The following is a 26,383-nucleotide window of genomic DNA, read 5'->3' on the forward strand; positions in this document are numbered from 1 at the left end:
TCTGATACTAAGAATTACAACTCTTAACTGGAGGACAAGCAATGATTGGGAACTCCTTCATATTGCTTGACATCTCCATTTGACATCTCACTTTGTTAAATTTAGAAAGTCTTTTCGTACAGACAACCAGTTTCCAATAAATTTGGTGACTGCATGGAAGAAAATAGATACAGCAGCTACTGGAAGCACAGGCAAAGTCAAGTTGTTCTCTCTAGATGTTGAATGAACAACAAAAGAAGGATGTCTAGTGTTCATAATTCCATCTATTTGTTATAAGCTCAGGAAGTCTAGTTAGAAACATTCAGTGCTCCTCAAGTCAAGCAAAATGAGTAGCATCATTATTCTTCAAGCATCTAACAGGGTAGGAGGTTACTTTTACAGCACACATTCTAGCTTTCTATTTGAGCTGTTTTCATTTTATATAATGCAATATATGCATGCAACCCCAGCCATTGAGCTCTTGTGATGTCCTAAAATATTGATTCACAAGCATTCTAACTTAACCTCAATGTGGAAGTGTCAATTGTTAAGATGAGTGTTGATGAACATTGCAGCTTCTGTTTACTAGAGATGTCAAGGGTCAGTTTGGCTGGTCAAGTGTCGGGGGGATGATACAGTTTAGTCTAGACAGATAACAAAACATGGGCAAGTAAGAAATCATGGAGATGGAACTGAATGGGAAGAGAACAAAAATGGAAGTGTGGAAGAATATGGAGTAGGATGGGAAAAATCAGGATAGAACTAGGGGTAGGAAGAATATGAGGCTGACCATACAAGAAGCAAAAGGGATTAGGGAAAACTTTGCATACAATCTAGACTAAAGAAGGGCGTGGACAGGAAAGGGATGCTTGAGGGCGTATAAAAGGCAACAAAGCACTAGTGGGGAGAAAGGATAAAGTTCACACATTGAACTAAGCATCCAAATCTCTGTCTCCATGTGTCAATATTAACACCCACCAATCAAGTGGGGTATCTCAAAGGTCCACAACTGGACAATTTTGATTGCCCCAAATAGACTAGTGGAAGAAGTACTGTATTTCCTATGGTAACTGAGCAATCCTAAGGTAGCTTACTTACTAGCACAAGGTAACTTGGATGCTTATTTCCTTGAAATGGTGTACTTGGGTGCATTCCTCAAAGCTGCTGAGATTTATTGTTCTCATCATCTATCTGTCTTTAGAGACAATGGAGTGTGCCTCTGGGGGTGAAATCAACCCACTGCATTAGCAATACCTGAGTGACCTCCTCAGGGCAATGTGCAGGTAGATCCTGGGCTGCCCAGACCCCCCTTCTTGACCTCATTGATGTGGTTTGAATGAAAGCAGAGCAATATGTTTGCCACCAGCTTGGCTGCAGGAGTTGCTGAAAGGAGGCACATAAGACACCATCCAACTATCTTAGGGATTCTACTATGGATTTGTATAGGGTTTACTCCGTAGCCTTTTCTTCTCCCAAAGATATTCTGCAAGGCAGTGGGGATTTAGGATCAGTGTTTTCCTTCTCCTAGATGGGCCATCTTCCCAGGTTGATAGGCCTCATCTGCTGAGTGTGATGCATCAAATTTGAGGTGTTGCTTCATAATTCCAGTACTGTACTATACAATGTTCTGGTGAATTGCCACGTGGCACCTAAATGCATTTGGCTTTTTCACTAATGGAGTTCAGGTGAAAAAATTAGGCTCAGCAGTTTCAGAGAACATCTGGGACAATGTATATTTAGGTGTGCCTGTGACTTGTCTAATTATGCTCTGTCCTTGGTGCTGTTTTTACAGTGCCAGTATTTTATTATGACTAAAGTACTGTTGTTTTGATATTGTTGTTGAATTGTCTTCTAAATCCTTAAAGGATGGAGAACCTTAAGGATGGAAAGGTGGGGTTTGATAATATGTGGAGGTTATTCCACAACATCCCTGCAGAGTAGGTTAGGAATCCAGAAGAGATAGTAACTGGCCCGGAGATATCCAGTGAGCTTCATAAATGAGGAGTGATTTTAATCCAGGTCTCCCTAGTGCACTCTATTCACTTAGGAACATGGCACTTTAAAAACTGAAATATGTGCTATGAGAATTTTAGCACAGGTTTTTACAACAAACCCCTCCCCTGTTCTTCCTGAGTATTGTACTGCATGGGGGCAGCCATTTTGTTATACAAATTTATGTGATGTGTAGTTGCTTACCACACAATTTTTAAAGCTCTGCTAGGCATGACACAAAAGTTTCCTAAAGGAAAGGAAAAATAGCAAACAGCCCTCAGTACAACTAATAAGTACTCGTTAATTTGGGGTTTGCTTTCTTATGTGTGGATTTTTTTACCCATAAGTTTCCTACCCAACCCCCATCCCACAGGAACAAAGTGGGATGGGCTTTAAGGCATCCATGGATGAAAGAGGATTGGACGGACAAACATAGGTTAATTTGCCATAGTCTGAGACCAGCCAATTCTGGTGTTCCGAACAACTGGTTCTCTCTCTCTCTCTTTCTCTCTCTCTCTCTCTCTCTGTGTGTGTGTGTTTCATCTTCTTGTGCAGATACAAGAAGTGCCCCCCACCAGCCAGAAACACACACCAGGAATGCCCAGAGGGTTATTCCAAGGGAAGGATGAAAGATAAGGTAAGTAGAAATTCTAGGAAACTACAAGTTTCTTCTAGGATTTTCTTGGAATAGCAAAGAAATATTTAGGTGAAAACATCCATCATTAATAGCCTTCCAGATGGCTATGTGCACTTAGAGAAAGATGAATAGTTACAACGCCAATAAAAATGTGAATATAATAGTGTAATTTTGTATAATTTCCATTGTAATTGAAAGGTTTAGTAGGCGTGATTGATGCCAGTAGAAATGTACCAGTTATGAGGAACCTCAAATGGTGTGCCCATGGGTAATTAACGGGCAAGTAATCTTGGCCAATATAGTATTGAATACAGTATTCCCTAATCAAATGACACCCTGAGCATTGCAATCAAAAGAAAAGGTTTGCCGTTTTCGACACGCAGTAGTTAGTGAGTCCTGCCATCCTGTTTTGTTATAATATATTTCATTAAAAGAGTGTTGTTGACGAAGTTCTTCCCCTGCCGGATGTATTTTGATCCTCCTAATGCTACATAATTCAATGAGTGTTATATTGTGTAAGTCCCAAAAAGTTCTTCAGTGGCTATTTCTAAAACTATCTGTTTTCCTGCAGGTTTCTTCCACTATGTTATCGGAAGGTGTTCCTATTTTTCAAAGTTCATCCACACAAAGAACACAGATAGGTGTGCCCTTTTTTCCTTGACTTGGGGCCTTCTCAGTTCTCATATTGCCTTGTATGCAGCCTGAAGAAAACAATTTACATGGTTAAATGACTTTGGTAGAAACACACAATATTCCTTGCAGCCGACAATCTTGTATGCAGACTTCAGGAATATGGGATCTACTATGCCTTTTACCAGAGCCCACAACAAATGGAGACAAGTGCAAAATACACTTAGAATTAAAGAATTCTGGGTGCAAGGATTTGTTCTGAGTCCCAGAGCTGGGTTGAAGTCATACTCCTTCTACACAAAAATCAATTCCGCATCACCTACCCCAGTTTTATTCATTTTATCAATACAATAGTCAGAAATCTTCAATAAAATCTCCCAGTTTCAGCCCCTGTTTTGTTTCTTTGTCTCTATTTTTCTGATTGGCTGCAGCCATTTCAGGAAGAAACCATGGAAAGAGGGGTGAAAGAAATCAGACAAATCTCACATTAGAAATATTAGCATAGGAAATAATGGAAATCATGGATTCAACATGTGAATGCTCACCTAATGAAAAGTTTCCACAGAATGCATTATATTTAGCAAGTGGGACCTGTTAATCAATTATTATCAATGATAATAATTGATCAATGGATCAATATATCTCCAATTGGAATTCTGGATCTAAATGATACAAAGCATGTATTCCTGTTGGAGTTTTGAAACACCAGGAATAATATCACATTGAAGGGAACCAAAGTTAGGCCTCTCCCACTGGACTGGTTGTGTCAACTCTAACATTTATTTAAATTGGTTTTGCAAAATAACCTTTATCCAAAAGGAACCAACAGAGAATCGTTTTTGCCCTCATAATGTTACGGTGAGGTGCTGATAAATCTGGCGAACTGGTGCCTTGTGAGTACTTTGGATAGTGAGAACATGATGCAAAGCTGAGTGCTTGACACTGTCAAAGTACCCCAGAGGTGCTTTTCAAACTGTGCAATAAAGCTAATGCTATGTTGGATAACCCAGTTCAGGCATTCCATTAGGTCAGTGATAGGCCTTTGCATGGTGGAGAGGAAGCGGTCTTGTGCTCCCTTTTATGAGAAGGCAGAATCATGTGAATTGGGCATTGTCCGGGATCCCTGTTCCCTCAGCTTCATTTGTATAAACACACATTTTGGAATATTTAATTGTCTGCCACCACCAGTTCACTCAGAATGCTTTCAAAAACTTCCTAGAAGCTAGTCTTAGGAATAAGATGGACACCAACGCAAGATGAACTAAGATCAGCTTATTAAAGGGGTATTATGTACATAAGTGAATACTGTTACTTATATAGGTATCTTAAGGGTGCCTGTTGGCAGTTTCAAAAGACTCAGGAGCTGGACTGCCCCAGGACATTTTGCTGCTCCAGGCAAAACAGAAGATGTCACACATCTAAACCGCTTCGGGCACAACAGGACTCCCTGACGGAAGCAAGAGCGCATGGAAACGCCATTTACCTTCCTGCCACAGCGGTACCTATTTATCTACTTGCACTGGCATGCTTTTGAACTGCTAGGTTGGCAGGAGTTGGAACAGAGCAACGGGAGCTCACCCTTCAGGTAGATTCCAACCGCTGACCTTCTGATCGGCAAGCCCAAGAAGCTCAGTGGTTTGGACCACAGAGCCACCTGTATCCCCCAGACAAGTATTAATAATGCACTGGGCATTAAAATTCAGGCTCCCACTTTTTCCCCACAGCATTTTCCCAATCTTTCTGCCACACCTCCCTCAACTCCCTTTCCCTCTGAAGTACTCTTAACTCCCCACTTTCTCCTCTTGGAACTTGCCACCAAGAACGACTGCTTAAAAGGCTTGCAATACTGTCACAGTCGAATGTTGACAAAGGCCCAAACACAAGCACACATTTTTATAGCATTTCTCAACAGCCATCCACATGATATCCTTACAGAGTGCTGGCATCACAGGTAATTGTACCTGTACGGTAGAGGATGGGCCAGACTTGCTCCTCTATCACATGTGTGCACGGCAGACATTTGTACACCACTTTCACTAAATTCAAAAGAGTTTACAAGTCCCCACCCTCCACAAATGAAATAATCTCTAGAATAACATGAGGATCTTCTTTAATTTTCTTGCCTTCTCCCTCATGGTGCTACAGAGATCTTTGAGTTATTCCTGAAAGGGTTTTTTTTTAATTAAAAAAAATCACACTTTAGACAAACCTATAGTAATTCTATAGTAATTTGCACTTTCTGAAACAATACACAGACCAAAGCAACATCCTTCAAAATCTGCACTTCTCTGGATTTTACACTTCAGTTCCAAGGAAGCTGAGAAATGTAGAAAAATGCATAAACTAGGGTGAAATATGCATAAGAATTCATATGCTGGTGAAAAGATCAAACAAAAATACTTTAGGTTATGTAAAATTGCTTTGCAACAATATTATATTAGGCAGAACTGCCTTAAAATGTGTATATTAGGAGAAATTTGCACTAAAATGCTGGTGACTTTTCATTAGGACCTCTTAAGAAATAAAAGGCTTGTGTGGCAAACTGGGCTTAACATTGGAAAAATGAAAAACTGGGTGAAAACAAAATTGACAGATTCACTCATTCCTAGTATTATGTCAGATGAAAACTTTCAGCTCATTGGTGGTCTTTTCGGGATTTGAAGAGAACTTTGGCCTGGCCTTGTCTTCTTAAAACCAGAGCTATGAAATAGCACACCTGTTTGTTTAACTAAATTATACAAAGTGTTTATGGAACTTGCCTCTTCTCCTGAAATTCACCATCTTGCAGCCTTCAGCAGGTTTCAAATCTCTGATCTCAAGCAAATAGTGTGTGTACAAAGCTCTATGTAGTACCGATGCTGAATCTTTAGAAGATGTAAGTGGATTAGATTCCTATGACCTGCGACCACAATTTAAACATTCTAAGGGATTTGGGTTGTTTAAACTGTTACCTCTGCAGCTTTTCCTTAGAGACTTGGTGACATGGGAAGGATTAGATAAGGTCAGGCATTTCACAGAAACCTCTTGCCCAAGTCACTTCTAATTAAACGTCTATAAATAGAATGATTCCAAAGTATGGTAGCACAAGCCATAACGTGTGTCTGCCTGTGTCTAATTTTAAATGCATTCATCAAAAACATACAGCAGGGCACAAATATTTAAAGTCACATTTCCTTTAGCCAAATTATTCCAGAAATGAAGTAGTTGCTGGGTAGATGTCATTCAAAAAAAGCAATAACACAATCCACCCCACCTTCTGATACGGCTGACCCTAAAAAATTCTGAAATAGTTTGATTCACTGGAGAATTATCCCTAGCACACTACTGCACAAACAATGCTCTCCTTTTGAGCAGTGACCAGTGAGTCTGCCTCCTCTAGCTTCCCCAACAATTCAACAGCCTCCTTGTCTGTCTCCCACTGCATATCTTCCACTCCTAGGAGAGAGGGAGAGAAAGGAGGTCACTCACCTCTTCTTCCTCAGAAACTAGCACTGACATTCCTACGAGTGAGCTAAATACTTGGAGGAAATGGAGAGGTGTACCAGGAGGGTGTGGGCTCTGGCAACTGAGGCTGTGGGGTCAAGCTCGTAGTAAAAGCAAGGGGGTAGGAGGGAAGAATAAAAAGTTCAGCTTAAAAAGGCCAGTTTGGATGAAGAATCCAAGCCAGAGAAGAACTTGGAGGGTTGAAATGCTTGCTTCATATCTGAGGTAAGCATTAAGAGTTCCTCTTTATGTGCCAAGTCAGGCCTAATTATATCTTGTGATGCTTATTTCAAAACCAGAAAATTCAGGTATATAGTTCCACAGAGCTTGTTGACTTATCTTTAGAGCCAATCACAGAGCTGGAAGCTCCACCCTCTGCTTACAGTGAAGGAAAGCCAAACACCTCCCAAAACAGTCTGTCCCACTGTCAAAACAGCTCTTACCATTAGGAACGGTATCTTCAGAGGAGACTTTTATTGAAATTCTACACAATATTGATCCAGAGCAGATTCCAATGTATAGTTAGCAGAGTAAAAAACTTAAACATGTTGCAGAATTCCCCCAAAACTGACCAGAGGCAATTCATATTTCATCCAGCCAAGTTTTACTGCTACTGAAGGCAAATGAGCATAATGGTCACAAATCGAATACATTCAGGACTGGCACTGTCCATAAGAGATCCAGTTACAGCAGACTTCACTTAAACTTCCAATTACTTATGACAAGGCTAAACCTTAACACTATATACAGAACACCACACCAGATGGAAAAGAGATAGAAGGAGAAAGTGTGAAATCCAGGTTCGTTCTAGCCTCCTATTATAGTCAACATGACCTTGCAGAAGAGATAACAGAAGCAGTTTAAGCCAGCTGTACTCAGCTTCTCTGAAGGGATAACCCAAACATCATCAGGTTTCTGTCTGCTTCTTTCACACAGAGAAGCTTCCAGAACCCTCTTCAATTAATTAGAATAGGGAAGAACTCTGCACATTAGATCAATACTTTCTGCACCAAGAAATGCAAACCAACAATCACTTCCATGGTGCTAAGCACCAGAGTGGGGAGGATGCAGAATAGCCCCGTGGGGTGCAAAGCTAGTTTGATCACATGTTCCATAACACAGGCTCCCTATTGCACTGCCACAAACTGAACTGAGAGGTGGTAGCCCCCATCCCATAAGGTCAACATATATTGCTAGAGGTGACCGTTTCTCTGCTTACTCCCCCCCCCTCCATATTTGCAACTGATGGAAGAAGAGCCAAATCTGGCCCATACACCTCCAAATGCAGACCATGGTCAGACTTTGGTCTTTAATATTTCAGTGGCACACTGTGCAAAGCCAAAATTCAGTGCCTGCTGCCTCTCACCTTCCATTCTGCTCAATTCACTATCTTATATTTGGGAAAGATTGAGGGCACAAGGAGAAGGGGACGACAGAGGACGAGATGGTTGGACAGTGTTCTCGAAGCTACCAACATGAGTCTGACCAAACTGCGGGAGGCAGTGGAAGACAGGAGTGCCTGGCGTGCTATGGTCCATGGGGTCACGAAGAGTCGGACATGACTAAACAACAACAAATAGTTGTGAACCCTACAGCGCCCTCTAGGCTCAGCGCCCAGTGCAGCGGGACTGGTCTCACTGCCCAAAATCTGCCTCTGTATATAGATACGAATCTCTGAGAAAAAATTTTGGAAGAGCGATTTGAAGTTCATAGCATGTTATCATTTGAAGGAGAACTACCTGAAATGATTTATAGATGTATTTAACTCTGAGCACACTTGCTAAAATGTCTAAGTCCAAATCAGAGAAGTGCTGGAGATGTAATGAGATTGAGGGTACATTCTTTCATTTGTGGTAGACTTGTAAAAGGCTAAAAGAGTATTGGGAAATGATATATAATGAACTGGAAAAAAATGTTTAAAAGTACCTTTCCAAAAAAACAAACAAAAAGCAGTCCTTTTTGTTGCGGATAATTCAGAGGGAAATTATCAGGTGCCAAAAAAAGATTGTTTATGTATGCTACGGTACTACTGCGACCCAAGTTTTGTTAGCCCAAAAATGGAAAATGAGCGAGGTTCCAACCAAAGAAGAATGGCAACTTAAACTGATGGAATACACGCAGCTTGCAGATTTAACATATAGAATAAGACAACAAGAAGAAGAAGACTGGGAAATGTTTACTGAATATATGGGTGAAAATTGTGTTTATTTAAAAAACGCTGGTAGTATTAAGATAAATCCAACAGTAGATACATAAAAAAGAAATAAAAATAATAAAAATAAACATTTTAAAATCTCCCCCCTGAAAAAAAAGATAAATGCAACAGTGTAAATAAGTTTTGATGCGTGTAATAATGGATTACTGAATAGTTTAGTTCATGTAAGATATGCAGGAATGTATGGTATGCAAAATGAACCACAGAAAGAGAAGAAGGGAAGTCATTGATTTAATGTTGTTTTAATGAATATTTTGAAATGTAAATTAGAAAATTCAATAAATTTTATATATTTATATAAAATAAAAATTAAAAATAAACAAAATCTGTCTTTGCATTGAGGCCGTCAACCTGGCACACACAAAGCCTCTGCTTATGCACCCCTCACTGCTCCCCCCATCATGAAGTGGCAAGGGTAGTAACTTTTCCCCCATTGAAAAATACGGAGAGGTGATGGGAAAGGTTGAAAGATCAATGCTCTTGCCTCCTTTGTCTTTCTGCTCTATGTACAGTACTCATCAAGGCTCAGTTTTGGTATCCAAGCTCATGCCTGTGTGTAGATCCACGGCTCTATCTAAATGCCTGTGTGGCATCCAGGAAAGGGGGGAGGGAAGTAACAGTAGGAGATACTGCCCACGTCATTCTTAAAATTGCAAATGGGCCCAAAGGCTCCAAAAAGTTGACAACCCTTGTGTGCAGCTTTGATCTTTACGGAGCCAGTTCCACTGTGTGATAAGCTTAAATTTACATTTACTCACGGTCTGTGAGGAAATGGAAAGATTCCCCGTTTCTTCTGCCCCTAAAGCTCGTTGAGATATATTAATTGTTTGTAGCGTTGTCATTGAAAGAGCTGTGCAAGTACAGCATCTCTGTGGAGGCTGATAACTGGTATTTTAGGATTATGAAGAAACAAAGAGAAGAAGGCAATGAGAAATGATATGGGACTTTTGTGTGCAACTATCACGTTCCAGCACAATGCCATGAAACAAACTTAATTGTTCCGTTTGTAAGACTATCATTGCATATTTGGGAAGTCTGAAAAGAGATTCCTCAATGTTTAAAACACTGGCTTAAATACAAATTTTGCTGCCATGGTAACCATCAGGTTAAGCACACACACCTTGAATTTCATTTTGTGATAGTAAGGTTAGCAATTTCCAAGGAATTATTAAGACTCCATTAAGTCTACCATTTACCATTAACCTGTTTTAAAATATATCTTAGCAATTTGAGGGTTTTTTTTAAAAAAAATAGCAGCAAGGTTTAACGATGATTCAATGGGGGGGAAATATAATGAAACAAAACAATGAAGAAAATCAATATAAAGTTTATGTCATTGCTATGGCTACTTCACATATAAAAAGGTGGTCTTCCTAATGGTTTGTTTTTCTCCTGCACCCAGAGAGCCTGCGAAGAAACTGAAGGAGCCATGGCAGGGCACACTGTTGACTTCATATTTTGAGGAGTCCTTGAGCAAGATGCCCTTGTGGGAGGGCATGCTCCCTGAGAGAACTGCCCTCTGGGTCAACATTGCCCATTTGCTTGTCCTCTCCCATTGGGTCCAGTCAAAAAGAGGCTTCTCCTTCTGGATTTTTATTGTCGCTTGCATGCTTGGCAACAGCAGATAAAACAGGTCACAACAGCAAGCTGGAGAAGGCAGAACACTAAGCAGCCCTGGGGCTCAGCACTTGGTCACCTGGTGGGCTGTGAGTCTCAGATGAAGCCCAACAATGCCCACCCTTGATGTTGGCTTTGGGATGCTGGCTGGAGAAGGAGAAGCACCGGGGGGGGGGGGGCTTGGGCTCAGCACTTGGGTCTCTGGGGCTTTGTTTGAGAAAGTAACATGCACCATCTCTCATGTGGCATCTGCCACCAGTCTGTTGTATTAGAGCTGTTCAGAAGAATCCTTGATCTGGACCTTGTGTAGAAATAAATGAGCTCTCTCTTCCAATACCCAGGTGGCGCTGTGGTTAAACCACTGAGCCTAGGGCTTGCTGATCAGAAGGTCGGTGGTTCGAATCCCTGCGACGGGGTGAGCTCCCGTTGCTTGGTCCCAGCTCCTGCCAACCTAGCAGTTCGAAAGCACGTCAAAATGCAAGTAGATAAATAGGAACGGCTACAGCGGGAAGGTAAACGGCATTTCCATGTGCTGCTCCGGTTTGCCAGAAGTGGCTTTGTCATGCTGGCCACATGACCTGGAAGCTATACGCCAGCTCCCTCGGCCAATAATGCGAGATGAGCGCTCAACCCCAGAGTCGGTCACGACTGGACCTAATGGTCAGGGGTCCCTTTACCTTTACTCCTCCAATAACGGGTTAAAATGTGTTATTGGAGAAGAGTCTTAAAACTAGCTACATATAGTTACATACAATTACATATATAGTTACATGAACAAAATAACAAGATAACACATGGCAAACAAGCAATGTGGCTCAATCATTTCAACCCTTTATGAAGTTCATGAAACATTCCTTGTTCTAGTCCCAGAGAGAGATCCTAAGTTTGTTCATCATTGCAGAGCTTCTTCTTTCTCAGAGCGGGTGGCGCTGTTGGGCCAGTTGGGCTTGCTGATCAGAAGGTCACCGGTTTGAATCCCCGTGATGGGGTGAGCTCCCAGCTCCTGCCAACCTAGCAGTTTGAAAGCACGCCAGTGCAAGTAGCTAAATAGGTACCGCTGCAGCAGGAAGGTAAATGGTGTTTCCGTGCACTCTGGTTTCTGTTACGGTGTTCCATTGCACCAGAAGTGGTTTAGTCATGTTTGGCCACATGACCATGAAAGCAAGATGAGCGCTGCAACCCCATAGTTGCCTTTTACTGGACTTAACCATCCAGGGGTCCTTGACTCTTTACCTTTTACTGCTGCTAGCCATTCCCAACATTTTTTCTCCCACAGCAGCACAGCCATGTAGTTTCTCATTACAGACAGCAGATTCACCAGTGAAGTGGAGGATCAAAAACAGAGTGAAATAAAATGAAAAGTTCTCAGAGTACCTCTTAGCTGTTTAGATATTTCCTTCTTTACATACGTTTAAATCATGCCCTATAATGCTCTCCCTTTAAACTAGCAGTCAGATTCTATTTCAAGTGAGGCTTTTTACTGGCAGACAGAAAATTTCACTCATAATTTATAGTCATTTTAGAAATAATGGAAGAAAATGAGGTTTAGCTGAACTTTTCCCTAGGGATTGACCATAGGGCTATTAAGTGGTGCTTGGGCAAGATTGCTGTTCTTGTGCTCCCTGGTTTTCTCATGGTGATCCCATGGCAGGAGAGAGGCCCTTCCAGAGCCTTGGGTGTTAATCCCTGTTATCTCTGTTCCTCAGAGATAATAACAATAGCCAGAAGCTATTGCCAATCACCACCTAATTATCTATGTCATGCACACAAAGTGTGCATGCACACGAAAGCTCATACCTATGACATACTTAGTTGGTCTCTAAGGTGCTACTGGAAGGATTTTTTTATTTTGTTTTGACTGCGTCAGACCAACACGGCTACCTACCTGCAACTATCTATGTCAATTGAGTCTTAACATCTAACCAACCATGATTCTTCCCATGAAATCTGCCCTGATGAGTATTGATAAAGCCAAACCATCAACATAAGGATTAGGACTGCACTGAATAGTCTCCAGTTTCTATTTTGTGGTGGGGTGATGGAAATAATTTTCAAATAGTCATCTTTTAAAATCTTCTACAATATCATGGTTTCGTACAGCTCCTACTATTTCAGCTCCATCCTTTTGCCTCAGGTTGCAATTTTTTTTCCTTAATCCTAGTTGGTTACATCAGTGATCCTAGCCTATCAGGAATCCTGTAACTATGTTATGTAGCTAATCAGGTTGGGCTACATGATAACATCATTTAAGGCAAACGTGATCAGTTTGTAAAATCAGGATATGGCAATGTAAGCAAAGGAGTGAAACTCCCCTTCTCCCAGCAGTCGCCAAGAAGGAGGTATTTGTTCAGTGAAGTTATGCAGCTCTGAATAAATTGTTGAAAAATAGAAAAAAAGTTTTGGTTCAGTCCTAGTTTAGGACAGCATTAGCATTTTAAGCATGCTGAAAGGAATACAGAGGAAGCTTATTCTGAATTAGATGGCTCTGCTAGGTCTTGTTTTGAGCAAATCACTAACCCACAAAGCCTATCATGTCACCTATAGTCTGTGGTGGCAATGTAATTTGATTAGGCAGTCCTGCAGTTCTATACTGGAGCTGAACAAAGGTGAAATTTTGATTGTAGACTATAGTTTAATTTGCTCAGTGGGTAACCTTTTCTTCTGACTGATTTGGATTACGAGACCACTTTTTCTACTGCGCTACACAGAAACGATTTTTTTTTGTATTTTTTTTTTAGTAGGTTGCTTAGAATAACCCTTAGTTTCATAATACATACATTCACAGAGTAATAAAGTGGAGTGCTTTAAAACATAGCTGCACATCTGCAGGAAGAAATTAGGTGTTGTATTATGTTACTGAAAGAAGCAAATTATCCTATTTCTAATAGAACAAATATTTACCTGCTGGTGAAATTGCAGGTATAATACTTTCCCCAATTATCACTCCAAAGCTTGATCTACTGTAAATACACTGTAACACTCCCAAATGTGTGCTATTGTGTAGCATATTTAATAAATTGTTCGTTGATGTATCAAGCTATAACAAAAGAGCTAACATAATTATAAATAAAACTGGGCAGAATTGACTGCAATATTCTCATGTGTAAGCTCCCTTCAAATAAGTAAGAGTAGTGCCATTTCATTGTGATGTTTTGATTGAATCTAACCTTATTCTCAAGAAGGCCTGCCCCTCAGAGTCAAAAACCCCTCTATTTCTTTCTTCTCGAGTTATATATTCTTTACTTTGTCTTGTAAAGTATTATCAGTTTCTTTTCTCTCTGGACTCCATCATTGTTATTCAAGTGACTCTGCTAACAAATAGGTCCCAATCTAATGCTACCATCCCATCCCATGATGCCAGGGTGTGAAAAGCCGGAGCCATTTAGGAAGGCTCCATCCTGCAACTCTTTCCATGTCTGCATTGCTTCCATGTCTGCATTGCTTCCATTTCTAGAAGGCATGAAGTAGACCTGAGCTTACCTTCCAAGTCCCGGACTGCAGAATCCGGGACCGGCAGCCGCGTGACACCGGAAGTTGCATCGACGCAACTTCTGGTGTCGCTTTGCCCTTCTATGGGCACCAAAAATGGCTGCCGCCCTGGCTTCGGAAGTCGCGTCTACGCATGTCCGGAAGTGCGTAGATGCAACTTCAGGTGTCGCTCCGCCCATCTATGGGCACCAAAAATGGCCGCCGCCGACACCGGAAGTCGCGTCTACGCATTTCCGGACATGCGTAGATGTGACTTTCGAAGCCGGCGGTGGCCATTTCTGGTGCCCATAGAAGGGCAAATTGGGGGGGGGGGAATGGCCTCCGGCAGGAGAAAATAATGGAGAAAAACGGGAGACGAAGTGATGTGGGGGACCGCCGGGAAAAGGTAAGTAAAAACGGGGGTTTCCCGGGGAAAATGGGGTACTTGGCAGCTATGGCCCTGAGAGATGCCCAGTACTTCCTCGCATTAATCTGGCAGTGTAAGAAGGATCACAACAGCTTCTATGCCACTCGTGTAAAGATTGCAAGGAAGTCAAAGGAAATCATTTATGCATATTGCTACATAGAACCAAAAACCTGGCAGATCTCTCAAGCTGAGCTCTAGCAAGCAGCAACATCAGGTGGCCATTAAATGTAGTCATTGCATTTGTATATCTTAGACGTTTATCTAAATGTATCAAGGAATCAATAGCAGATTTGCTAATGATAAACATTGGGGCATATATGTTCTAGAGCAGAATGAGAGGCTTTGTAACAATTATCCTCATACCCGTTTATGTTTCTTTCAGGGAAGGGTACTGTTGGGGCAGGATGGCCATATAAGCATTGCTAAAGGAGGAAATACATTAGAAAAGAGGACCAAAGGGGCACAGATATGCATAAAGATTGCATACGGTAATTTTATGCAAATAGAGAAAAGATCATTATAATTTAAATCCCATAGTAGGGAAGGCTATGACCACACGATCTGTGTGTCTGCAAAATCTGCAGTCCAAGTGCTGATCAGGTACTCCTGAGGGGGCAACCATCTTTTTCTTTGAACAATTCCCTAGGAAGGGACTGCATATTATGACAAAGGTCACTTTTAGGGAATAGAAATATTTTTTACTCATCCAACAGTGAATTCACTAGCTGATCCAAAGAGCCATAACACGTTTTAAAAAGAAAGACGCCAGCCTTAGGCCACCTTGCAAGTACTTTTTAAGAACAGAACCATTAAGATTTCTTCGTTTGTTTGTTTTTTAACAACAAGACATACATGGGGAAACATGGACCCTTGACAAGCCATATGAAAAAAAAAATGACAGAAAATGCAAAGTGGCTGAGCTGTCAATCCCCAGTTGTCTATAGGTGGGGTATATATGGCATTATAAGCTGCATAGATGGAACACTCAGGAACCCTATATCAGCCACTCCTAGAAGGAAGAATATGAGTGCTTCAAAATTTAGACACTCCCTGTGTGTGTGCCAGAGGCAGTGGTGTAGTGTGGGAGGCAGTGGCCCAAGGCACATTTTTTGAGGGGGCACAACTAGGCACCCCACGACAGGCTCACTCATTGGAGCCTAGCTCCAGTGTACAAGGAAGCTGCATAGACAGCTTCCTTGCACGGTCCAATGCCGCCAGTCGCAGCTCCATCCATGGGTAGAGAGAAGAAATTGGGCGGCATTGCTGCCACCTACTCTTCTGGCCAATGGCACATGAGGAAGCTGCCCTTGCACCTGGCTGTGGCACCTCCACCCCTGAATCAAGCATGACCCGGGGGTAGTGGGAGGGTGTGGTGTGCAAGGTGCCTGGCCGCACCACCTCCAATAAAATGCATCCACCATAGACCTCTAGTCCACCTTTAACCTCTTCCAATTCCTTGTCAGTCTAATGAAATAATTAGGAAATGATTGTCCTTTTGGCGGGTACATCATCACATCTTTGTACTGATTTAAGTTTGGCTGACCTTTAGTCATTAATACATTTTAGGAAAATATAGATCAGGCATCCCCAAAGTGCGGCCCTCCAGATGTTTTGGCCTACAACTCCCATGATCTGTAGCTAACAGGACCAGTGGTCAGGGATGATGGGAATTGTAGTCCAAAACATCTGGAGGGCCGAAGTCTGGGGATGCCTGATTAGATAGATGGTAGATAGATAGATAGATAGATAGATAGATAGATAGATAGATAGATAATGATGATAGATAGATAGATAGATGATAGATTGATTGATGATAGATAGACACACACCACATTATTTTAATTAGAAAATTGTCATGATGGTGGTTTGTTCCATGCCTGTCCTAGGCATAAATATCTGGGGACACAACATTTCTATTTTAATTGTGTATGTGTGTGTGTACATGCCATAAAGGCTAGAAATGCATACTAGAACATACATTAGCTACAATAGCTTGCTTTTAGCAGACGGCATGCACAATTCCTTTCAAGCTCCATTGCACTAGATACTATTTTTTGCTTATCCAATTACACTGATAATATACACAAAATGGGTTTATATGTAATATTGGCAGTGGCTAATGCCTGTTTTCCTGATGCACATCTCAGATAAAGCATATTAATGTGAAAGCCTGGTTCCATTAAAATCAATGGGTAAGCTCCCATTAACTTCAGTGGAATCATGAATTTACTGATAAGAATTTCGAACACACAGTTCTTCTTCCTCAGGTTAATAGAACCAAACATAACAAGCCACATTAAGGCTAGCTCTAGCTGTTTCCACATAAACACACTAGGATTAAGCATTTCAAGCAATTAGAGGATTGTGAATGATCAGGGCCTTAGGACTCAAGCATTCTTGGAAGGCTTGGGTAGGCAGCAGGACTAGTATGGGAGGGTTTCATCCTGGTTGCCAAATTGTCAGGTTTTTTTGACTGAAAAGGGGCAGGTTTTTTATATAGACCATCTACCACATAATGGCTGTGGAAAAAAGGAAACTCTCTGTTAGAGGACAAGTTAAACAGGATACAAAGTGGTATAAAAAGAATACATCTTAAAAAGCAGAGACATCACCTTGCCGACAAAGCTCCGTATAGTTAAAGCTATGGTTTTCCCAGTAGTGATGTATGGAAGTGAGAGCTGGACCATAAAGAAGGCTGATCGCCGAAGAATTGATGCTTTTGAATTATGGTCCTGGAGGAGACTCTTGAGAGTCCCATAGACTGCAAGAAGATCAAACCTATCCATTCTCAAGGAAATCAGCCCTGAGTGCTCACTGGAAGGACAGATTGTGAAGCTGAGGCTCCAATACTTTGGCCACCTCATGAGAAGAGAAGACTCCCTGGAAAAGACCCTGATGTTGGGAAAGATTGAGGGCACTAGGAGAAGGGGACGACAGAGGACGAGATGGTTGGACAGTGTTCTCGAAGCTACGAACATGAGTTTGACCAAACTGCGGGAGGCAGTGGAAGACAGGAGTGCCTGGCATGCTATGGTCCATGGGGTCACGAAGAGTCAGACATGACTAAACGACTAAACAACAACAACAAAGAAACACTTTAAGAATATCTATATTTACATCTATATCTATGTCTTTTTTGTGTAACAATGCAAATGTGCTAGATGTATTTTGAAAAACCAAGAGTTGACCCTTATAGATTTTTGAAGAAAACAAGTGGATTTTATACATATTTCTCAAAAATCCAGGTTCAATTATTGATCACAAAGCCCAGGGAAATAAACAGTTAGGGAAAATATAGCAAGTAGAATGAGATACATATAATTAAATGATTAACAAAACACTAGAATGGCTGGTTTTAAAATTATTCAGCTTTATTTGCTCCATTTAACAATGCACAGTGTTATTTATCGGAGAATGCAAATGTCCTAGCATTAATTCAGAGAACTGCCCTACAAACAATGTAAAAAATTGTTAAATGAAATGAAAAATGCAAGCCATTGAAAATGTGAAACAGTTGCGCTGGCTTTATGCAAATGTGAATATCACTAACTATAGTAAAATAATAATGATATCATAAATATGTTCTCATTTAAGTCCTGCATAAAATTTAAACTTCCATCCCTAGAAAATTAGAGAATATCTGGAATACACATTTTACTTGGTATTTATTTTATGGATCCAATGGGGGGGAGAGATAACTGGAGGCTGCTATTTGGACAGTTTTGATTGCTCATACTTGTTTTGCCTGAAGATGTTTTCTTAATGTCTGAAACACGTAAATACCATTGTTCTTCCTGAAACTAGATTATGCTAACATTGCAGAAACATATTGTACCACATTAACCTAATTTCTAAAACCTTTTGTAAATTGTATTTCTGCACCTGCCTTGCTGTTCTGCTTTTATAGTACATATTTTATTGCCATGTTTCTTTGACAACAATACCACATTGTGATTTTTGCTGGTAGTAAAGCAACATATACATGTTAATAATGCTCTAGAGGTTGTGGGCTGCCCAAATGGCGAGAAACATACTATACTCTCTTTCACTGAAAATAGCAGAACCTAAAACTGTCCATCTATGTAGCTAGATTTTACAATCCTTAATTCATCTGTGCTCTGCCTAGTACACCTCTTGTATTTCCTAGCTTTTTAGTGCACACTGTATGGACATATTCCCATCTGTCCTCAGGTTGATGTATCTAAGTAAGTGTGCTTTGCCCAGAAAATGGCAAGCTACAGCAATCTTTAATGAATCACAAGGTCTCACATGTTTCATTAAAAAAAAATTCATGCTTTGAAACTCCTACCAGCTTTACCAGAGAGAGAGAGGGGGGGGTAAGGGATGCAGGTGGTGCTGTGGTCTAAACCACTGAGCCTCTTGGGCTTAAAAAAAAAATACTCTTCCTATTATTTGCAAAACGCGTCCCTAAATACATTAATTATTCCGTTGCTGTATCATATTTTTTTTTAAACAAACCTTTTTACCTTTTCCCTTTTTCTTTTTTCCTTTTTTTCTCTTTTTCTTCTTTTTCCTTTTTCTTTTTTTCTTCTTCTTCCTTCTTTTTTCAACTCCTTTTATAATTATCAGAGTGATCACATAAGCTCTTCTCCTTTCGAGCTTATGTAGCAAAGAGCAAAGAGTGGACTCATGATTCTTAGTTTTTCGAATTTTTAATGTTTTTTCTGTTATTGTGTATTTGACTTTGTATTTCTTTGTGAATTATTTGAATAAAGATCTATTTTAAAATAAAAAAATGAGCCTCTTGGGCTTGCCAATCAGGAGGTCGGCGGTTCGAATCCCCATGACGGAGCGAGCTTCCATTGCTCTGTCCCAGTTTCTGCCAACCTAGCAGTTCAAAAGCACACCAGTGCAAGTAGATAAATAGGTACCGCGGTGGCGGAAAAGTAATTGGCGTTTCCATGTGCTCTGGTTTCCATCACATTATTCTGTTGAGCCAGAAGTGGTTTAGTCATGCATAACTCAGAAAGCTGTCTGTAGACAAACACCATCTAACCTTGGCCTGAAAGCGAGATGAGCGCCGCAACCTCATACTTGCCTTTGACTGGACTTAACCATCCAGGGGTCCTTTACCTTTACCTTTTAATATATATATTGCCAAGACAGGGGCATACTTGTGACTCATGAGAATGAGGAATATAACTCTAACTGGACAGCAGTGTGGATGAAATCAGGCCGCAACATTCTTGAGGAAACAGCAGGTAAGCAGGGTTGGCATGGCTGTAGGGTAAGTCTTCCTTATTCTACTGGAATGGCTAGCCCTGAGGATGGGTGAGAAGCTCACAGGGCAAAATGGCCCTGAACTGTTGTGGATCAGACCTTTTAGAGGCCTCACCCTCTCCTCCTTCTCACAAGATCCTTTGGGATGATTGCTATCCCATACACTCTTGTGAGAGCAGCCCGTGTGACCAGGCAAAGTGCCACCAGAGCAAGACACATCCAAGGTTCCATTCAGCAGTATGAACAGAAGGGCCCCCAATGAGGAAGGGCAGTAATAAACATTCCAACCCCTGAACTTCTTTTTTTTTAAAGTGACAGGACCAAGGGGTGGGGAGGGGGCCGTATACTGCCGATTATGATGGATGGGAGAAGTCAACACCACTGAACTTTCAACCATCCATCAGTGTGTGTGTGTATCTATGAAAATGGCACAGTGGGTTCTGCATTCTCATGCATATTGTATGTGAGTGTGCGCATGAAAACAGGCATGGGAAGAGGAGGAAGAAAGGGGAATGGGCAAAGAGGAAGCAAATAAACACATCCATACATTTCCATGGGCCTGTTCTTGTAAATTAAATTAAACCTCTAAGGAAAGGAGGAAGCCTGCTTTTTTGCCAATCTGGATCAATGCGGCACAGTTCTCATAAGTAAGAAGTTCTCCTCTCCCCCGCCCCCCAAGACATTTACCTTCAATCTACTTCCCTTTAATTGAAAATTTCACTTCAGCAAGTGAGCAACTTTTTGTTCCCCTGCCTCATAATAGTTTAACTGAATCAGTTCTTTTCAGGGTATCTTAATTGAGGCAAAGGGGGGAAAGCTGAAACCTCTTAGAAAGTGATCAACACTCTGAGTTCGTTAATATCTCACAGGAAATGTTGAGTGACAGCTAAACCGCTATCTTTTTATCCTTGGGCTGTTCTGTCATTTCTGTCTCTTATTACCCACCTACGTCCCATCTCATTTTCCTATTCTCTGGCATCTGTCTTGCTGTGACTTGACTCTAAAAATGTTCATGAGGTATTCAAGTTGAGCACATAGGCTGTATTATTAGTAGGTGTCAAATCTTTATTCATTAAGTTCATTTGGTTTTCTGATTATTTATATGATCCTTTAGCCTTCTGTAGCTGATTATACAGCATTCTTTCTTGAATTTTAACTCTACTTTCCCCAGTATGAATATTTTATGTCTTAATGTATTCAAAAATGTTCCAGTTCCACTTGAAAAAGTGGTCTCTCCACCCCGCACCCGCTCTTCCCTGAAAGTTTCTTTTAGGGCAAAACACTGCCTATTGAATTAACGTGGGTATTAAAATAGGGGCACAGCAGAAAAAAAGGAGAGTTTACTGTGTTGGGCAGTAGACAACTGGGTTCAAATGGTCACAACCAATCATTTCCTCAGGGCCATACCTTCCATTAGCAGAGTGAGGCAGGCACCTCAGGAAGCACATTTTGGGTGGTCATGACAGGAAAGCAAATATTTAGGAGTCTAGTTTATTGTTGTTATAGCTTTACTGTCAGAGAGGGGATGAGATATTTGTGTTTGTTTGGACTTATAAAAGGGTAAAAGAGTATTGGGAAATGATCCATAATGAATTGAAAAAAAATGTTTAAAAGTACTTTCCAAAAAACCCAGAGTCCTTTCTGATGGGGATAATTCAGACTGAAATTCCCAGGTGTAAAAAAAAGGTTATATATGTATGCTACCACTGCGGCCCAGGGACACAGGTGGCGCTGTGGTCTAAACCACAGAGCCTAGGACTTGCCGGTCAGAAGGTTGGCGGTTTGAATCCCTGTGACAGGGTGAGCTCCCGTTGCTCGGTCTCAGCTCCTGCCCACCTAGCAGTTCGAAAGCATGTCAAAGTGCAAGTAGATAAATAGGTACCGCTCTGGTGGGAAGGTAAATGGCATTTCCGTGCACTGCTCTGGTTTGCCAAAAATGGCTTAGTCATGCTGGCCACATGACCCGGAAGCTGTCTGCGGACAAACGCCGGCTCCCTCGGCCTATAGAGCGAGATGAGCACCACAACACCAGAGTCGTCTGCGACTGGACCTAACATTACCTTTACATTACTACTGCGGCCCATGTTTTGTTAGCCCAAAAATGGAAAACGAGCGATGTCTTAAACAAAGAAGAATGGCAACTTAAGTTGACAGAATATGCACAATTTGGAGACTTAACAAATAGAATAAGAGAACAAGAAGAACATACGTTTAGAGAAGATTAGAAAAAAATTATTGAATATATGGGAAATAATTGTGTACAGCTGAAAACGCTGGCAGCATTAAGATAAATTCAACAGTGTAAACAAGTTTTCATGGATGCAATAATGGAGTACTGAATGGTATAGTTTTTGTAAAATATGCAGGGATTTATGATATGTAAAATGAACCTCAGAAAGAGATGAAGGGAAGCCAATGGTATCTTAAGGATGTAAACTGAGTATTTTAAATTGTAAAACAGAAAATTATAGATAGATAGATGATATAGATATAGATGATATAGATATAGATGATATAGATATAGATTATATTTGTGTTTGCTTGCTTGCTTGTTCTAGGTTCCAAAATAACTTAAGTTTGACTGGTGACCGAGGGCAGGCTATTTGCTACTCTGGCTCAGGTAGCAAGACGTTTGGTTCCAACCCTCTTTTACTGCTAATAGTTATCCCTGTCTCACATTCTCATTAGTTTATAATGATTTCTAAAAACACAAACAAACCAGAAACTTGAGCATTAGAGACACCCACTGATAAAGGAGGTCACTATGACTGGGCTTGGGATTGTGGTCAAATAGATAGATAGACGAGGGTTGTTTTATATATTTCTTTATTCACAAGATTTACACACTGCCCTTCAGCAATGTTTCCGAGGGCGTTTACCAAAGCAGAATAAAATACAAAAAAGAAAGAAAGAAGAATTTAGTAAGCAACAGTAAATACATATCAACTGTGGAAAATGTAAATACATTTGCCTGACACCCTGGATGATCTGGCCAATTTTGTAACTGCTGCTCTTGGTGGGGGGGGGGGAGGGACCATACAAAACTGTGTTAATTTAGGGGGAAATCCTTGCAAAAAATGCACACAAAAGTGTGTATATTAGGAGGAAATTGCATCAAAATGTTGACCAATTATCATGACAAGCTTTTTTTGAAATGCAAATTGATGTGCAAATGTGGAGAACTAAATTGAAGATTGGAAAAAAAATGAGGAACTGAGCAAAACCCCAACTGACAATGGGACATTAAGTAAAAAAAATGTTAATTCTCATACTGAAGACTATACATACCTTCTTTTAGATCAAAGGGCAGCCAATTACTTTAAGCGAAACAGACATGGTTCCCTCTAAATGTTGTGAGACAGCAGCTCCGATCAGACGCAGCCAGTAATAGGAACAGCAGCGCCTCGAGGGAATCAAATGGGCTACCCCTGTTGTAGATTGTCTCAATGGTCCCCAGTATCTCTTTGTCATCCCCATTCAAGTCATACATCTGAAAAGTTTAACATTCGCTCAAGCTTCCCTCCAGATGTGACACAGAAAGTGCTTGTGAAAGTGCCCTGGGAATCAATGGTCCTGTTGCCGCCCTGTCAAATATGTTGAAAACTTGAAGGGGAAACCTGGTTGCAACATGATATGGGCAAACTGTCTATGTAGAGTTTCTGAAGTTCTTCCAAGCTTAGAATGACTGTGAGGCAGTGTTTCTGGTGCCCTTTGCAATGATGAATTTATAAAGGCCATCCACAATTTCTAGTATCAATTTACTGTACCGTACTGTTTTTGGTTGTTGTTGTTTTGGTAACTGGTTCTAGCATGCCAGTATGAAGCTCCAAAAACCAACTGAGTTGGGAAATCTTCTAAGAAAACATTCCCCCTCCCCCACTTTGAAGAACAGTGGTTGACTGGGACTAAATTTCTGGACTCGTGTGTGTGTGTGTGTGTGTGTGTGTGTGTGTGTGTGTGTACACACACTCACACTATCTGGATTGGAGTGGCTGCCTCTGCTCTTAGAAAAAGTGCAGGTCTAATGTATGCAAAGTGCTCTGAGGTCTTCGGAAAAGCCCTGTATAAATTAATCATGGCAATGATCTTTCAAATCACATCAATAGTTGCTGCCAGAATGCCTTTCTGCATTCCAAACCATATTTGGGGACTGTGAACTTCTAATAAAAGAATCTAATATATTCTATAAATGAGTGTTTAGAATTAACTGAGACTCTTGAGTTAATCAGATTGTTTCCTACGATAATAATCACATAAAGGTAAAGGTAAAGGACCCCTGACAGTTAAGTCCAGTCGCGAACAGCTCTGGGGTTGCAGCGCTCATCTCGCTTTGCTGGCTGAGGGAGCTAGTGTTTGTCTGTAGACAGCTTTCTGGGTCATATGGCTAGCATGACTAAGCCGCTTCTTGCAAACCAGAGCAGTGCAAGGAAACACTGTTTACCTTCCCGCCAGATACCTATTTTTCTACTTGCACTTTTACATGCTTTCGAACTGCTAGGTTGGCAGGAGCTTGGACCGAACAATGGGAGCTCACCCCATCATGGGGCTTCGAACCACCGACCTTCCGATCGGCAAACCCTAGGCCTTAGCTGCCAAGTATCTCGTTTTTCGTGGGAGACTCTCGGATTTTAATCCGTTTCCTGCTGTTCTCCCGAATGGAGAAAAATCCCGGAAATCCCACGGATTTCCTACCTGCCACAGGGCCTCCATGCAGCCACCACCAAGATGGCCACTGGGCATGCGTAGAAGCGACTTCCGGGGCCGCTCTGCCCTATTTCCAGTGCCCACACATGGTCAGAGCGGCCCCGGAAGTTGCTTCTACGCAACTTCCGGTGCTGCGTCACTGCTCATCCCACATTTTTCAGCGGGAGACTTGGCAGGTATGCCCTGAACTCAGTGGTTTAGACCACAGCACCATCCACGTCCCAATAATCACATGGAGTAGCTAAAATATTCTGCACATATACATTGCAGGTATAAGCTACTGAGGAATTGTTCTACACACCCAGCCTCTTCTCCAGTCTCAGAATTTCACAAGCATAAACATGGTCAACATATTTTCAAGGGTATGCATGCTTAGGGATTTGCACAAGGCTTGCTCTTTAGCCTTCCTTCTCCCGAAGATGTCCTGCATGTCAGCAAGCATGGATTGTTCCTCAGGGTTTACTCCCAGATGCTTTCCCATGAATTAGTGCAGATCAGTGGAGATTTAGGATCAGGGTTTTCTTTCTCCTAGATGAACTGCCTTCCCAGGTTGACGAGGCTCATCTGCACCATCTTTTCCTTCTACAGCACATGCAGAAATTGCTTTCTGGACCCATAATTGGTCTTGTCTGCTCAATCCCCCAGAGCCTGTCTTCACATGCAGGGGATAGACAAGTTCCTAACTCACAGAGGGTTAAAGACCCATTGGCTACCCTCCACTGGTTTAGCCAACCAGTTGAAGCCATTTCCCAGGGTGTGGCTGCTGTCGCATGCTGATATCTTCTAGAAGCCACAGGTGAAAGCTGAGTGCAGGGTAGAAACCAAATGCGGACAAACGATCCCAGACGGAGCACAGAATGGCTCCCACCAAAAATACTGCCCTCCCCTAACTCCCCATACACCCTGTTGTGTGATACAAAATAGCAGTGCATGGCACAATGAACTTTCCCTTTGCATAAAAGAAATGTGCATCACATTCCACGCAATAGAGGCAAAGGGGAAACACAATAAGCTAGCAGTCAGTTTGATTCTTACAGAGAAAACTCTCATTAACTTATGCAGGTATATTTAGTACGGCATCCTATTTCAGAGAATAACTCTGTGTGCTAGCTGGAAATGCAAAAAAATAAATAAAATGTCCTTTTTGTTCTTGATGTATCTGAAAATTGTTATTCCCACTTGAAGATCTTTCTATAAAATGTTGATTTCTCCACATTGAGATGTTTCTCTCATTTTTCACTTTCCTACTACTACATTGCATTAAATGATGCACTACTTTATTTCTATATGGTGTGAAATGGAATGAATTGAGGGGAAATTAAAGTGTGCCCCCTCCCCCCCCCCCGTCTCTCAACTATCCTATGGCTGCTTTGATGTGACAACCAAGCAGAATGTGGAGGCCAGATCTGAAATCTACTGCTGGGCTGAGGCAGAGAATGAGGAGGAGGCTGCTGAATCCACTTTGGTTGCCTAAGGCTGCTTTGCATCATGGCGTACCACTTGTTGTTGACATCTTTGGGTCTTGAAAGGCAATGGAGTGAAGTCAAACTACTGTGGTAACAGCACCAAAGTGACCTCCTCCGGGTGCAAGCCTATGCAGTGTTTATGGAGGACCTGGGCTGCCGCAAATACAAGACCTCCCTCTTGGCCTGGCTGATGTGCTCCAAAGGAAATCAGAGCAATGTGTTTGGCACCAGCTTGACAACAGGAGTTGCTGGAAAGGAGGTGTGGAAGGCACCATCCAGCCATTTTAGGCCTTTTCTTCTCATGAAAAGATCCCACAAGGCAACAGAGGTTTAGGATCAGAGCTTTCCTTCTCCTAGATGGGCTACCTCCCCAGGTTGACGAGCCCCATTTGCCCCTCACTTCCCTCTACACCATGTGTAGAAATTGCCTTCTTGACCGTTGGACCATAGCTGCCAAGTTTTCCCTTTTCTCGCGAGGAAGCCTATTCAGCATAATGGACAATCCCTTTAAAAAAGGGATAACT

The sequence above is a fragment of the Zootoca vivipara genome, chromosome Z1 (assembly GCF_965207765.1).
Source record: "Zootoca vivipara chromosome Z1, rZooViv2.hap1.1, whole genome shotgun sequence".
Taxonomy (NCBI): domain Eukaryota; kingdom Metazoa; phylum Chordata; class Lepidosauria; order Squamata; family Lacertidae; genus Zootoca; species Zootoca vivipara.